Source organism: Bos taurus, chromosome 9 (assembly GCF_002263795.3).
Source record: "Bos taurus isolate L1 Dominette 01449 registration number 42190680 breed Hereford chromosome 9, ARS-UCD2.0, whole genome shotgun sequence".
In the NCBI taxonomy this organism is placed as follows: Eukaryota; Metazoa; Chordata; class Mammalia; order Artiodactyla; family Bovidae; genus Bos; species Bos taurus.
In genome coordinates this window covers 54,413,308-54,431,259 of record NC_037336.1, presented here as the reverse complement: position 1 = coordinate 54,431,259, position 17,952 = coordinate 54,413,308, and positions in this window count along the sequence as shown.

The following is a 17,952-nucleotide window of genomic DNA, read 5'->3' as shown; positions in this document are numbered from 1 at the left end:
TGCGTTAGTATACTGTATTGGTCCCATCACTTCATGGGAAATAGATGGGGAAACAGTGGAAACAGTGTCAGACTTTATTTTTCTGGGCTCCAAAATCACTACAGATGGTGACTGCAGCCATGAAATTAAAAGGCACTTACTCCTTGGAAGGAAAGTTATGACCAACCTAGATAGCATATTCAAAAGCAGAGACATTACTTTGCCAACAAAGGTCCGTCTAGTCAAGGCTATGGTTTTTCCAGTGGTCATGTATGGATGTGAGAGTTGGACTGTGAAGAAGGCTGAGCTCCGGAGAATTGATGCTTTTGAACTGTGGTGTTGGAGAAGACTCTTGAGAGTACCTTGGACTGCAAGGAGATCCAACCAGTCCATTCTGAAGGAGATCAGCCCTGGGATTTCTTTGGAAGGAATGATGCTAAAGCTGAAACTCCAGTACTTTGGCCACCTCATGCGAAGAGTTGACTCATTGGAAAAGACTCTGATGCTGGGAGGGATTGGGGGCAAGAGGAGAAGGGGACAACAGAGGATGAGATGGCTGGATGGTATCACTGACTTGATGGACGTGAGTTTGAGTGAACTCCGGGAGTTGGTGATGGACAGGGAGGCCTGGCGTGCTGCAATTCATGGGGTTGCAAAGAGTCGGACATGACTGAGCGACTGATCGGATCTGATCTGATACTGTATTGGTGTTTTTCTTTCTGGCTTACTTCACTCTGTATAACAGGCTCCAGTTTCATCCACCTCATTAGAACTGATTCAGACCAAAATAGTCATGAGGTTTCAACTTAAGTGGTGTGAATGCTAAAAAACATTGGGAGGCACTTGAAATAGTTGATGAGCATTAACTGTCTTTACCACAAATATATGAATATTTTATAATAAGATCTTGCCCATATTAAACACTCAATACAGACTAGCTATTATTATTATTATTATTATAAATAGCACTGTGATTAATATGTTTACTTCCAAATATCTGCCACAGTTAGGTTATTTCATTAAGATTCCTGGAAGAACACTTATTATGTAAAAGGGTATGGGTATTTGTGGGCTTTTTATAAAGATTGTCAAATTCATTTTAAGAATGAGGTTGTTATAAATTTATCACAGGCATTTGTATGTCTATTTCATCAGATAAATAAATATATTTCTACAACATGAAAAAAAAATAAAATGCTTCAAAAAAATCTCATACTCTCAGTTATCTCATTTCCTGTATAACATGTCCATTCCATCCTCAGCATACTTAGAAAGAGCTGCCCTAACAAAGAAGTCATTATGTCATTATCCTTCATCTGTTATATTGTTTATCCTATTTTTTAATCTGTGTATTAATAATCTTATCAAGTAACAATTATGTTCTTTTACTGAGAGAAATACCACTTATCTGTTGTTTGTTGTTCAGCTGGTCAGTTGTGTCCAACTTTTTAAGACCTCATGGACTGTAGCATGCCAGGCTTCTTTCCAGTCCTTCACCATCTCCTAGAGCTTGCTCAAACTCATGTCCATTGAGTCAGTGATGCTATCCAACCATCTCATTCTCTGTTGCCCCCTTCTCTTCCTGCCTTCAATCTTTTCCAGCATCAAGGTGGCCCTTCACATCAGGTGGCCCTTCACATCAGGTGGCCAAAGTACTGGAGCTTCAGCTTCAGCATCAATCTTTCCAATAAATATTCAGGGTTGATTTCCTTTAGGACTGATTGGTTTGATCTCCTTGCAGTCCAAGGGATGCTCAAGAGTCTTCTCCAACACCACAGTTCAAATAGACTATGATTCATATTATTAAATCATGAAATATATTTTAGAATGTACCACACTTTAAAGTTTATTTCATGATTTAAATATGTTAAGCATAGTCTATAGTTTTTTGAGACTCTGAGTGTTCAAATCCACTTAATAGACAGAGTAGGCAGAAAATATGCTGAACTAAGATAAGTATTTTGCTTAAGGGACAATTTGACTTCTCTAAATCTGTCACTGCATATCCTAAATTTTATGAAATTACTACATAAAATTCTGGATTTAATAGTAATTAAATCAATCAATCAACTCTTTGTCAAAAATAAGTCAGTCTTTATTAATAACTTGGCTCCCAAACTTAGCTGCACTTTACAACTTTCAAGATCAAATCAATCATAGGGCAAAACTAATATACGAATGTATATTTTCCAAAGATTTTATGATGTAACTCTCTTTTCTTAGACATATTCTGAATCTTTGCTAAAACATATATATAATTATTTGTGATCTGACCTAGAGTTTTAAAATTAACAGAGATGACTGCTTTGCTGATAGTAAAATGATTTTAGAGTCAGGAGAATATACAGCTAGCTGTCTTAATAATGAGAGTTCTCACCAAACAAAACTTTCAGTTCAGTTCAGTCCAGTTGCTCAGTTATGTCCAACTCTTTGTGACCCCATGGACTGCAGCATGCCAGGCCTCCCTGTCCATCACCAGCTCCCAGAGTTTACTCAAACTCATGTCCATTGAGTCAGTGATGCCATCCAACCATCTTATCCTCTGTCATCCCCTTCTCCTCCCACCTTTAATCTTTCCCAGAATCATGGTCTTTTCCAATGAGCCAGTTCTTCACATCAGGTGGCCAAAGTATTAGAGTTTCAGCTTCAGCATCAGTCCTTCCAATGAATAGTCAGGACTGATTTCCTTTAGGATTGACTGGTTTTATCTCCTTGCAAACCAAGGGACTCTCGAGAGTCTTCTCCAACACCACAGTTCAAAAGCATCAAGAAAACTTTGGGCTTCATAAATCTTAAGGAGTCATGATCAGTCTATTTCATGGATCTTCAAATGATGAAAAATTCAGCTTATTAAGATGAGCATTCTAGATCCACTCTATCCAGGACTCACCCTTTCTTTCTGTGTCTACATTCTTTTTTTTTTTTTTTTTGAAAAGAAAAATATAATATTTATTATTTTTTCCAAGTTATAAAAGTTATAGATGCAAAATGGGACATTGAGATGTTACAGAAAAGTATAAAAAAAAATGAAAAGCTTTTCATTCCTAAGAAGTAATGGCTAATAAAGTACACTATATGTGTGTCTATATATACATTTTTCCTTTAATTGTATCTTAGTTCCATAAACATCAATATTAATGACATCCAGGTTTTTAGAAGAACAGCTCTGAGCAGGTTTCCATATATGAATCAGGATTGTGTGGTTGTTCTTTGCTTGACCTTGGTGACTACTCAGAATTTCATGCACACTCAGAAGAAATCCATTCTTTCAGCAAAATATACAACTACCTGTGATAGTTAATTTTATGCATCAACTGGGTTAAGTGATGCCCAGACAGCTGGTAAAATGTTATATCTGGGTATTTCTGTGAAGGTATTTCTGGAAGAGATCAGTATTTGAATAAGTAGACTAAGGAAGAAAGTTCAGTGTCACCAATGAGATTTGGCATCACCAATTTGTTGAGAGCCTCTGTTGAACAAAAAGAGAAGGATGGGTGAATTTTTTGTCTTTGATTGAATTGGGACAACCATTTTCTTATGCCCTCAGATGTCAATATTCATGGTTTCTGTGCTTTCAGACTCAGACTGAGACTTATACTGTTAGCTTTTTATTCTTAGATTTTCAAGTTGGACTGGGATACACCTCCAGTTTTCCTGGGCCTCCAGTTTGCAGATGGTAGATTATGGGTTTGCTCAGCCCATGTAATCTCAGCCTTCCATAACTGTATAAGCCAATCCCTCATAATAAATCTACATATACTCTAACTCTATCTCTCCTATTGATTCTGTTTCTCTGGGGAACTTTGATTAGTATAGCACCTAATAAATACAAGGCATGCTAGCAGTAAACATGACCAGTAGAGCATCATGAATCTTACATTCTAAGATGATGAAGTGAAGCAAGGTGGATAAATAAGTAATCCAACACATATACAACGGAATCAGGTAGTATAAGTGCTGTGAAGAAAACTCGAAATTATGTGTAATGAAAGAGTTTGTGTTTAGGTGAAGGTTGCTTCACTTCGGATGTCAAAGAAGACATTTCTGAATGAAATAAAAGTGTTAAGTTGGCTGACTTTGGGAGAATAGCATTCCAAACAAGAGGAGAAACATCAAAAGCCTTGAGGTAGCATTTTTCAAGAACAAGAACTGCAATCCAGGCAGAGGGTAGTCAGCTAGACAGAAAGAGTTTAGGGAATCGAGGGGGTTATAGGCTCTAAAATCCATATGTTGCAATCCTAACTCCTAGTACCACAAAATGTAATTGTTGTTGGCAGTAGAGTCTAGAGAAGATAAAGTTATTTAAAAGGAAGAAAACAATGAATTAAGGAAATGATGAATGAAAGAAGAAAGAAAAGAAGAAAGAAAAGCAGGGGAAGGAAGGTAAAGAAAGAATAAAAAGAAAGAAAAGGTATATAGGTTAAGGCCTTAAGATCATTCCTTTAATACATATTTTGTAAGTATATTTTTAAGACATTTCAGTTTAATTTTAAATAACTCTAAACTGGGAAATCATCTTCTACTCAGGGTTTGAAATTAATACTAGAGAAATATGAACAATCTTTCTTAAGAAATATTTTATTCAAACATTTTGAATTCCATTTTCATGGAAATAGATGTTTACAAATGCTTAATAGGCATAAAAAAGCAAATTATGATTTTATGTTACTTAATATGAGCTTTCATTAACACACAGATTTCTCAAAATTGCATAGAATTGGAAGTATTCAATTAAAGAAAATAAAATGACACCAAACAAGAAATTAAAACAGAAACTGATTTTATTCTGATACATTGACAGCAATAGGACAGAAAGCACAGAACAGGTTTGGATAGCCAGTTTTGCCTTGAAATAAAGGACTTGGAGAGTTTTTGAGTTCTGAGGTGGGCTCGTAGGAGTATTGGAGAACAAAGGTTGTTAGATGGGAATTAATGAACAGGATATGTTGAGTACATTGAGTTATTCTTTTTATTGATTTTTAAAAATTTTATTTTAATTGAAAGAGAATTGCTTTACAATGTTGTGCTGGTTTCTGCCATACAACAATGCAAATTATCCATAATTATACATATATACCCCTTCTGTCTTGAACCTCCCTCTGTTTCCCCAATTCCACCCCTCTAGGTCATCCCAGAGCACCAGGCTCAGCTCCCTGTTTTATATAGCAACTTCCCACCAGCTATCTACTTTACACGTGATAGTGTATATATGTTGATGCTGCTTTCTCAATTCATCCCACTCTCCCCTTCCCTCACTGTGTCCACGAGTCCATTCTCTACACCTGCATCTCCATTCCTTCCCTGCAGATAGGTTTATCAATACCATTTTCCTAGATTTCATACATATGCATTAATATACGATTCTGCTTTTCTCTGTCTTACTTCACTCTGTATAACAGGCTCCAGGTTCATCTATCTCATGAAAACTGACTCAAATTTTTCTGGTTCTTTTAATGGCTGAGTAATATTCCGTAGCATATGTCTATATATACCATGACTTTTCTATGCATTCCTCTGTTGATGGGCATTTAGGTTGATTCCATGTCCTGGCTATTGTAAATAGTGATGCAATGAACATTGGACTCATGTGTCTTTTAGAATTGTGTATTTAGAATTTTTTCCTCAGGGTATTATACCCAGTAGTGGGATTGCTGGATCATACGACTTATTTCTTTTTTTTGTTTTTTAGGAATTTCTATACTGTTAATGGCTGTATCAGTTTACAGTCCCACCAACAGTATAGGTAGGTTCCCTTTGCTCCACATCCTCTCCAGCATTTATTACTTTGAGATTTTTTATGATGGTCATTCTGATGGTGTGAGGTGATGCTTCATTGTATTTTTATTTACATTTCTCTAATAATTAGTGATGGTGAGCATCTTTTCATGTGTTTTTTGGTACATCTGTATGTCTTCTTTAGAGAAATGTCTGTTTGAGTCTTCTGCCCATTTTTTAATTGGGCTGTTTGTTTTTCTGAATTGAGCTGTATGAGCTGCTTTTATATTTTTGGAGACTAATCCTTTGTCAGTTGTTTCTGTCCACAATTACTTTCTCCCATTCTGAGGGTTGTCTTTCAATCTTGTTGTTTCTTTTGCTGTGCAAAAGGTGTTAAGTTAATTAGGTCCCATTTGTTTATTTTTGTTTTTATTTCCATTACTCTAGCAGGTGAGTCAGAGTGGATCTTGCTGTGATTTATGTCAAAGAATTTATTACCTATGTTTTACTTTAAGAGCTTTATAGTTTCTTGCCTTACATTTAAGTCTTTAATCAATTTTGAGTTCATTTTTGTGTATAGTGTTTGGAAATATTCGAATTTCATTCTCTTACATGTAGCTGTCCATGTAACATCTTTTAAAAGATACCGTTTTTTCTCCACTGCATATTCTTGCCTCTTTTGTCAAAATAAGGCACCCATAGGTACATGGGTGTACCTTTCTATCTTGTCCCATTGGTCTGTATTTCTGTTTGTGTGCCAGTACCATATTGTCTAGGCAACTGTAGCTTTGTAGCGTGGTCTGAAGTCAGGAAGGTTGATTCCTTCAGCCCCATTTTTCTCTCTTAAGATTGCTTTGGCTAGTCAGGATCTTTTGTGTTTCCATACAGATTGTGAAATTTGTACAGAAGAATTTTTTGTTCTAATTCTATGAAAAATACCATTGTTGATAGGGATTCCACTGAATCTATAGATTGCTTTTGGTATTGTAGTCATTTTCACAATATTCAATCTTCCAATCCAAAAATATGGTATATGTCTATATCTGTTTGTGTCATCTTTGATTTCTTTCATCAGTGTCTTATAGTTTTCTGCATACATGTCTTTTGTCTCTTTAGGTAGGTTAATTCCTAGGTATTTTATTCTTTTTGTTGCAATGGTGAATGGAATTGTTTCTTTAATTTCTCTTTCTGATTTTTCATTGTTAATATATAGGAATGCAAGGGATTTCTGTGTATTAATTTTATATCCTGCAATTTCACTATATTCATTGATTAGCTTTATGAATTATTGTTAAGTTTGCAAATATTTAGTGGTTGGGGGCTGATTAGGCTATTTGTGCTTGCTAATTAGTGTTCATGGATGTCAGGCTCCTCCCTTCTTATAGAGACTGGGAGATAGGGGTTCTGTCTTCCCTGATGATTACATTTCAAAGGAATGGCTCCTAGGTCCTTGAGAAAGAAGTCTCTGTGTTATAAAACAGGCAAGAGTCTGGGAGAAGATTTAATATACATTTCTAAAAGGGGAGAAAGTTTACAATTCCAAGTTTTCTAAAGTCACTATTCTAAGGGAAAGGAAGTCAAGGACATGCATTCAGTTAGAAACCTATCTAAATCTAAATGAAACTGAGGGGAACATTGCAGCTGTCTTGGTCAACTATAATGTGGGTTAGATTAAGTGTCCTAATTAAATTTATTGTTTAAAAATAATTCTATATGTAATACTCTATAGCTGTGTAATTTTAGGTAATGATATGCAATTTTTCTCAAAATTAAGTATATCAGAAAACTTTTTACACTTTTCAATTCTTATATTTAGAAGGGAGTATTTTCACAAAAGGGTCTTCAGGTAAGAGATTCATGACTTTGAAGATCAGGCTACTTGTGACCCAAATCTGACATTTAAGAGCTGTGTGACCTTATGTGAATGACTTAGTTCTTTCTTGTAAAATGGAGATAAAAATAGCCATTTTCCATAGCCTTTAACTAGATCTGACAAGATACTACTGAAAAATACGTAACTGACTAGCACACAGAAGACTGCCACCACATTCAAGTCACCTCCACTTAGTGTCTATGGAACTGCTTGAAAGAAAGACTAGAATAGAAAATATAACAGTTTTTTACAAGGGTAAAAGAGCTGTGTTGTCCCCTATCTCTTTTTCCCTCCAAACACATGTAATTATATGCTGTACAATTGAATGTTTAGAGCAAGGGCCTGAAGTCATCAGTTTGGGAATTCCACAGTGACTTTTGTGACCTTAATTGAACCTCTAGGCCAAAGTTTTTCCATTTGTCAATTAGACATAATATTGGAAAATATCTCTCCTTCACAAGGGTGCTTTTAGCATTACTGAAAAAAAGAATCTTTTCAAAGCACACAAAATGAAAGTACTCTATTGCTATTAAATAGGTGCTGAATTGTTTATCATTCAGTGTCAGTTATAAAAGTCTATAGCTTTAGGAAGCAAAGACTCTCTTGAGAATCTTAGCCAAAAAAAACCCAAAACTGTTTAAATGGCAGTTGAATTACTTGTAAAATTGGTTGGGGGGTGGGGGGGAGATCATTGAGAAAAGTCAGTATTCCTATGGAGAAAGAAAGAGCTATTACACCTTGCTGTTGATGTTGTTCTTCAGTTGCTAAGTCATGTCCCACTCTTAGTGACCCCATGAACTGTAACCCACCAGGCTCCTTTGTCCATAAGCTTTCCCAGGCAAGAAGACTGGACTGGGTTGCCATTTCCTTCTCCAAGGGAACCTGTTGACCCAGGGATTGAACCTGCCTCTCCTACACTGTAGGCAAATTCTTTACAACTAAGACACCTGGGAAGCCCGTTATATTATTCCTTAGTAGAATATATATAACACTGGAAGCAAATGTAGATAGTCTCATTTCTTGACCATATCTATATGAGGCAAGCACTACACAGGGACATAGCCAAGACATTTCCTTTTTTGTGCAATACACTGTCAAAATGTATATCTTAAAAAGCATCTAATTTTGTATTTGGAAAGTCAGAGTCTTTAACCACATTAAGAAACTAATACTTACTAATTAATTTGTGGCATATATATTTAATACATTGATAACTTATGCAACCTATAAATGTTTTAAAATATACAAGAGATCAACTGAATATTGAACAAAACCTCTCCCACACTTACAAGATTTGCTTGGTAAGCTATAAAATTTCAGCTTAAGAAAAGATGAACTTTTTGTCTAGGATACACATTTTGTTATGAAAATTCATGTTTTAAATAAGATCAGTACTTACTGAAAAGAGAATGCAGTTTATCATCTTTCTAGCAGGTTATCCTTGAAATACTAAATGCATTAATTATAAATGATTCTTAAAAATTCTTCATGGTGTCATAAGTTTTAAAAAGCTAGCCACTTTCACTTAAAAGTAATGACAGATCTTAATGAGTAATAACTGTTTAAATAGAGAAAAGAGTACAAAAGGAACTGAACTCAGCTTCTCTTTGTGTGGAAATGACTGGGTATCCTACAGGAAGAATGGAGAAATAGGGAAGAGGTTGAACATAAACACAGTAGAGCTACATAAGTGAAAAATTAAGAATAGATCAGCCCATGTGAAACTACCTGGGTTTGCTAACTGACATTTATTGAAAGTTAGGCTCCTAACTTTCCACAGAAACTGGGACATAGGGGCCATATTTTCAGATGTTGGCTGAAACAGTTAAATTATGTTGCTAGCCTTGACTTGTCTCAGGCAGGCACTTTAAGAAAAATTAAGGTCATCCTGGGGATGCAGCCTTGAGCTTTTAGATGTGGTTCTACCTCTTGATCACAGGGCCTATAGTCTAAAGGAAAGTAAAAGCGGTAAAGAAAGAGTTAAACTATTATACCTGCTATGATGAAAGTCTGTATAATGTGAATTGCAAACATCAATAGAAGTCAACTCTACCTGGGCAATGAATATTAAAAAAAGAGATAGTGTTAGAGGTGAACCTTGATGATGAAGTAGATATTCTTCATGTAGACAGTGACAGGAAAAGTAATGTGTATGAGGGAATCAGAATGAGAAAAACTGCATATATATTAAATTCTCCAGCATATCTGAGAAATGAATGTGGAAGAATAGATTCCATGAGTGGGATGGAGACTCAGAAGGAGGGAGACAGTTTTTAAGTTAAGCAAATAGAATTAAATGATGAAGAAAAAAACTATGTCACTGTATCACAGTACCCACACTGTACTCCAATGCACCCCAGCATAGCACAGAAAACTCCTAGGAGTGCTATGGGACACTTTAAATTTCAGGAGGAAACACTGAAATATCTGCGCCATACCATAGAGATTACCACTATTAAGTTGTCAGAATTAACTATTTAATAAATTTTCCTGTTGGATATTTATTTCACCTGAAGGGTGCTTTGAAGAAAATAACTACAATGTGACAGGTTACAAGAGCCAAGAAAGTTTAGGCACTAGCCACACCCTTATGGCAAAAAGTGAAGTGGAACTAAAACGCCTGTTGATGAAAGTGAAAGAGGAGAGTGAAAAAGTTGGCTTGAAGCTCAACATTCAGAAAACTAAGATCATGGCATCTGGTCCCATCACTTCATGGCAAATAGATGGGGAAACAGTGGAAACAGTGTCAGACTTTATTTTGGGGGGCTCCAAAATCACTACAGATGGTGATTGCAGCCATGAAATTAAAAGACGCTTACTCCTAGGAAGGAAAGTTATGACCAACCTAGATAGCATATTTGAAAGCAGAGATATTACTTTGCCAACAAAGGTCCATCTAGTCAAGGCTATGGTTTTTCCAGTAGTCATGTATGGATGTGACAGTTGGACTAGGAAGAAAGCTGAGCGCCGAAGAATCGATGCTTTTGAACTGTGGTGTTGGAGAAGACTCTTGAGAGTCCCTTGAACTGCAAGGAGATCCAACAAGTCCATTCTGAAGGAGATCAGCCCTGGGATTTCTTTGGAAGGAATGATGCTAAAGCTGAAACTCCAGTATTTTGGCCACCTCATGCGGAGTTGACTCATTGGAAAAGACTCTGATGCTGGGAGGGATTGGGGGCAGGAGGAGAAGGGGACGACAGAGGATGAGATGGCTGGATGGCATCACCGACTTGATGGACGTGAGTCTGAGTGAACCCCAGAAGATGGTGATGGACAGGGAGGCCTGGCGTGCTGCAATTCATGGGGTCACAAAGAGTTGGACATGACTTAGCGACTGAACTGAACTGTCTTTTCGTTTTATTTTATAAGAAACAGAAAAAGCCAGAAGAGTTTGAAGAAGGGGGACCAAATGGACAAACGGGCTTTGGAAATATTGTTCTGATAACACTGGCAAGCAAACACTAGAGGATTGCCATTTTGGAGATGTAGAAACAATTTTAATATTATTCTAAGTAGACAAGAAAGAGACAGTGAGATGTCCAGTGAATGAAGATCTATAAAGAAGTGACTGCTATTACTTAGGCAAGTGGCTCTTAGCTTCCTTGTTCCTTTCAACTGCTAGTAGTCTTTGGCAACATTTTTTTTCTTTCTTTTTTTTTTTTTTGGCTGCACTGGGTCTTCATTGCTTTGTGCGTGGGCTCTCCCTAGTCGCAGCGAGCAGAGGCTACTCTTCATTGCGTTGCAGGAGCCTCTCTTGTGATGCATTTTGCTGCTTCTCTTGTTGCGGAGCATAGGCTCTAGGCACACAGAATTCAGTAGTTGTGGCACATGGGCTTAGTTGCTCCACATATGGAATCTTCCTGAACCAAGGATGAAACCTGTGTCCCCTGCATTGGCAGGCAGACTCCTATTCAATGCTCCACAAAGGAAGTCCAGCAACACTCTTGTAATTATTATATTAACTATTGCTTAGCTGTTCTTTTAGTAGCATTTCCTCTTTATGTTTCTTTTTAGATTTGTACTTCATTGTCTTATAGATATTTGAATAAAGTCATTTATAGTATTAGACAAAGCATTAGTCTGACACAGAGCAACATTCTTGTTTGCGTGTCCCAGTAAATACGATATATTTAAAATGCTCGGTTGACAGCATACTACACATTTAACTTACTTTGCAAGGAAAGCTAATATTCTACTAATTAAGAACCAGTGACCTTGACTGATCAGCCTAATGGAAGCCAGTACCAGAAGTATTTCCTTAGTACATATGATTCATAAAATGTTTTCATTTCTAAGCACAATTCCTAGTTTCCCATGCACTGAATCTTCACTTCCTGATGAAAACATTGTTTTATAAGATCATTTTATGCCCTTAGTAACCTGAAGCCTATATTAAGAGAGAGTTCAAAATATGTTACGGCTACTATTTATTGGGTGCTTTCCATGATTCAGGCACATTTTAACATTTAATGTGCATTATTTTACTTAATTCCTACACCGATTCTGTGATGAAAGTGCCTCATTCTAATCCCGAATTTACACATGAGGAAACTGAAACACATCCGAGTGTGCAGGTCACACAGGTATGAAGGTGGATCTAAGATACACACTTAGGCTTTGTGACTCCACAGTCTGTAGATTTAACAACTACACTATAACTCTTTCATGTGAGAACATTAATTAAAGTTTGTGTTTGATTATTTTTAAAGAATATTTAGCTGTAGGCTCACGGAATAATTGAGGGGAAGGTACAATTTTACCACATACCCCTGCCTTCGCCTATGCATATATTCCTTCATTATCAACATCCCCCACAAAAGTGGTACATTTGTTATAATTGATGACCCCACACTGACCTGTTCTAATTATCCAAAGTTCATAGTTTACCTGAGAGTTCGCTCTTGGTGTTGAACATTCTATAAGTTTAGACAAACATGATGTGTATTCCCCATTAGTATCATATATATTTTCACAACTCTGAAAATTTTCTGTCATCCTTCCCTCCCCCTAGGCCCTGGCTTATTTCCATGATTTTGCCTTTTTCAGACTGTCATATAGTTGGAGTCATGCAGTATGTAGTTTTCTCAAATGGGCTTTCTTTCACTTAATAATATATGTTTAAGGTTTACCCATGTCTTTTCTTGACTGATAACACAGTTTTTTTTTTTAGTTCTGAATGATGCTTTATTGTCTGGGTATATCATGATTCATTTATTCATTCACCTATTGAATAGGGCTTCCCTGGTGGCTCAAACAGTAAAGAATCTGCCTGCAATGCAGGAGACCAGGGTTTGATCCCTGGGTTGGGAAGATACCCTGGAGAAGGAAATGGCAACTCACTTCAGTATTCTTGCCTGAGAACCCCTGCACAGAGGAGGCTGGTGGGTTACAGTCCACATGATCACAAAGAGCTGGACACCACTGAGCGACTAACACTTTCACTTTCACATTGAAGGATATCTTGGTTGCCTCTAAATTTTGGCAATTACTAATAAAGTGGCTATAAAAATCCTTCCTTTTTTTGTGGTCATACGTTTTCAACCCCTTTGGCTAAATACCAAGGAGCAGGATTGATGGGTGGTATGGTTTGAATATGTTCAGTTCAGTTCAGTTCAGTCACTCAGTCGTGTCCGACTCTTTGCGACCCCATGAATCGCAGCACACCAGGCCTCCCTGTCCATCACCAACTCCTGGAGTTCACTCAGACTCACGTCCATCAAGTCGGTGATGCCATTCGGCCATCTCATCCTCTGGTGTCCCCTTCTCCTCCTGCCCCCAATCCCTCTCAGCATCAGAGTCTTTTCCAATGAGTCAACTCTTCACATGAGGTGGCCAAAGTACTGGAGTTTCAGCTTTAGCATCAGTCCTTCCAAAGAAATCCCAGGGCTGATCTCTTTTAGAATGGACTGGTTGGATCTCCTTGCAGTTCAAGGGACTCTCAGGAGTCTTCTCTAACACCACAGTTCAAAAGCATCAATTCTTCGGTGCTCAGCCTTCTTCACAGTCCAACTCTCACATCCATACATGACCACTGGAAAAACCATAGCCTTGACTAGACAAACCTTTGTTGGCAAAGTAATGTCTCTGCTTTTGAATATGCTATCTAGGTTGGTCATAACTTTCCTTCCAAGGAGTAAGCGTCTTTTAATTTCATGGCTGCAATCACCATCTGCAGTGATTTTGGAGCCCCCCAAAATAAAGTCTGACACTGTTTCCACTGTTTCCCCATCTATTTTCCATGAATATGTTCAGTTTCATTAAAAAAAAAAAAAAAAAACTATCTTTCAAATTGGTTGTACCACTTTGAAATCCCAACAATGTGTGGGAATTCTTGTTGCTCCACGTCCTCAGCAAAATTTAGTGTCATCAGCGTTCTGGACTTTGACCACCATTCTAATCGATGTGTAGTGGTATCTCATTATTTTAATTTATATTTCTCTGATGATATGACATGGATCATCTTTTCATATGCATGTTAGCCATCTGTATATCTTCTTTGATGAGGTGTCTGTTAAGGTCCTTGGGCCTTTGGTTTTTTTGTTGTTGTTGAGAGTTATATTTTATATGGTAGGAATTTTTAGAACTTCAAGCCCAGGAGATAGTATCTCGAATGACCCCTGATCTCTGAGCCCACTTTTTAAATATTGCCATTTGTTTTTTCATTCTTGAGTTTTAGAGATCGTTGCATATTTTGGACCTTCATGAAACTAAACATATTCAAACCATACAACCCATCAATTCTGCTCCTTGGTATTTACCTAAAGGGGTTGAAAGTGTATAACCACAAAAAAAGGAAGGATTTTATAGCCACTTTATTAGTAATTGCCAAAATTTGGAAGCAATCAAGATGTCCTTCAAAGGACCTTTGGTCCTTTATCGGATGTCTGTGGCATATGTTTTCTCCTCATCTGGTGACTTACCTTTCTCATTCCCTTGAGTAATTATGTATTTTAACATCAAGTTATATATACCAATTTACAAAGCTCTTTGACCTAGGTTTATTAGATAAAATATTGTTGATCTTGTTTTTAGAGAAAATATTATTGTGACTATGGAAAGATACATTAATAAAAACAGCTGGACGAGTGCAGTTAGAGGGAGATTGCCTTAGACAGGTGGCCTCATTTGTTGTAATACTTTGGTGTCACTTGCCTAGTCCTTAGGTTAATGGATTAAAAAAAAAAAAAAAACTTGACTATCTCAGTTCTTTCATATATATAAGGTCCTCTGGTGTTGGAATATTACTAAAGCACTCTTGCCTGGAGAATCCCGTGGATGGAGGAGCCTGGTAGGCTGCAATCCATGGGGTCACGCAGAGTCGGACACGACTGAGTGACTGCTCTTTCACTTTTCACTTTCATGCATTAGAGAAGGAAATGGCAACCCACTCCAGGGTTCTTGCCTGGAGAATCCCAGGGACGGTGGAGCCTGGTGGGCTGCCATATATGGGGTCACACAGAGTTGCACACGACTAAAGCAACTTACCAGCAGCAGCAGCATGAAACACTTATGTTAACTTGGAATATTACTATTAATACATAGACACAGATATACTAGCCAGGTCACCAGAATTCTAAAGATGTCTGGATGGCATCACCAACTCAATGGACATGAGTTTGAGTAAACTCTGGGAGCTGGCAATGGACAGGGGAGGTCTGGTGTGCTACAGTCCATGGGGTCACAGAGTTGGACACGACTGAGCAACTGAACTGAGCTGAACCTGGGTTCTTCCTTTATTGCATCAGGGTGCTCAGGACAAAGATTTGAAAAATAAAAAATAATTAGAAGATTACATGATGACCATATAATAAGATTAGAGAGAAAAAGAGTGTCCTGGGATGTAATTCATTCATGTCATGATATGGCCTGAATAGGGCTTACCTCGTAGCTCAGTTGGTAAAGAATTCATCTGCAATGCAGGAGACCCTGGTTAGATTCCTGGGTCAGGAAATCCCCGGGGGAAGGGATAGACTACCCACTCCAGTCTTCTTGGGCTGCCCTAGTGCCTCAGATGGTAAAGAATCTGCCTGCAATGTGAGAGACCTGGGTTCAATCCCTTGGTTGGGAAGATCCCCTGGAGGAGGGCATGGCAACCCACTCCAGTATTCTTGCCTGGAGAATCCCCATGGCCAGAGGAGCCTGGTGGGCTACAGTCCATGGGGTCGCAAAGAGTCAGACATGACTGAGCGACTAAGCACAGCAGAGCACATGGACTGGATATTTGTCACTGTTTTTATAACAAAGATGTCCTCAAGACTGAGATGAGTAGGGGTGGGGTGAGGTTCATAGAGCAAGTGGGTAATTGCAAAGGGAGAAATATGGCAAATATTCAGGGATAAGAGAAAATTATTTCTCAAAAATACAAGTATTTTGAAATATCTATCTATGGGTAGTAAGTATACACAGATTAGGAATGAGAATTATAAGAAAGGATGAAGCAGGATTATATAATGAATGGACATCTCACTAAAGATTCTGGATGTTTTCCTGAAAATATCAATAGGTTTCATGTTTATTTAGCTTTATGACAGGATACAGGCCAGGAAAACACAGGGCTGTAATGTCTTCAGCTTATCTTCTTCTCTCTCAGCAATGACATGTGCATAGGTATTTTTGTTTATCTCACCACAAGGATTTTTGGGTCCAACTAATGAGAGCCAACGTATATAGGGGTCACCTTGTCACATAGAAGCTACAAGCTATATCTTCTATCAATTCTTTATACCGTTTCATTCTTCAATCCCAAACCTGCTCATCAGCATGTAGTTCTCCCACCCCAGAGCTGACTTCACAAAACAAACAGAAATACCATTTCTCATTTTTCTCAGCTGCACTCCTTCCAAGGAAAGAGTGCTGTGGAAAACTGAGATTGTTCTCTGAGAGGCTGCCTCAGATCAGCTGACATTAATTTCTTTCTCTCAGCTTCAACCCTATGACCTCAAATCAATATTTTCACAAAATATATTCCTTAAGTGTTCTGTGATATTTTTTCTGACTGACACATCTAATGTTTTACATGCAGAAAAAAGCAAGCTAGCACAGCTATAACCATCAAGATTTGTGCTATCCAATAAAGTGCAGGTAACATTTCCCTAAAATATGTTAATTTGAGCAATGTGCTTCCTAAATCTTTAGACACTTTAATCAGTTGCATGTTGCCCTCTCATTCACTAGTACTCGCATCTTTCAAAAATTATTAGAGACATTTATATGTGTGTTTTATTTCTCTAAAGCCAAACTTACCATTTTGTCAGGACAGTTTCCTAAGGGGTAATGTCAATTGGGGGTTTTAAATTGGTTTCCCAAAATATCTTTTCATCCTGGGGGTCATCATTAGTATCCATTTCATTTTCTTTAATTTCCATATGTAAGCCTATAAAATACTTTATTATGCCATATAGCAGTAGATGAGACACTAAAGCAATGCTTAGCACACAAACCACTTGTTAATATTACACCAAATGGCAGTCGATAAGATAGTACAATAATACTTAGCACACTAAACATTTGTTTGTATTGCAGTGTAACTTCCCAATCCTTCCCAGCAGAATCATCTCTTGCCCATAGACTATATATTTTCAGTGACAGGGATGGTCACTAGAGCACTCAATAAATTCAGGATTCCTTCTGGCCTGGAGGCCCAGTCATTCTCATCTGTGAAGGAACAGGTTTTTATTGACACTGGTTCCCACATATTAATGTAGAGTACAATTCATTTACCCTGTAAAGAGAACACAGTGTTGTTCTTTTATCTGCTCCATATCCACTAACTGTACAGCATGAAATGCTTCCTCCTTTCAAATTCATGGCACACATGCAATAAGGAAATGATAAAGAGTGTGCATTCCCGCAGTACCCTACTATAATTTAGGTGGCCCTTAGCATTTCAATAGCTGGTGTGGGTTCTAAAACACCCCAGCATTGCTCTTTAAACACAATAGCCATCAAACACAGTAGAGAGCCCTTCTGGGTGAAAATACAGCCCCTTCCCAGAGTTGTTGCTGGGCAGAATGTCCCAAGTGGCTTTTTCTTCCCTCCAGGTAGCAACAGAGCCTCATTAGGTCCTTCTTTCCCCATTCCTGGAAGTAGATGGTAGGTCCGCAGAGATAAAAGATAACAGGTCAGTCTCTACCACTGGGCAATAAAGCTACATTTAAGGTGAGTCTTAGCTTATTCACTTTAGGCAAAGTGACCATCTAATCTAGGATTGCCTTAGGAATAAATACAATTAAATTGAAAGGAATACAGTATCTTAAGGAGTAATGCTCCATTCAACTGGAAGAGTAAATGCAATCCTGGTCTACACCACTAGATCATGGCCATGTCTGACTCTGTGTGACCCTGTGGACTGTAGCCCGCCAGGCTCCTCTATCCATGGGATTCTC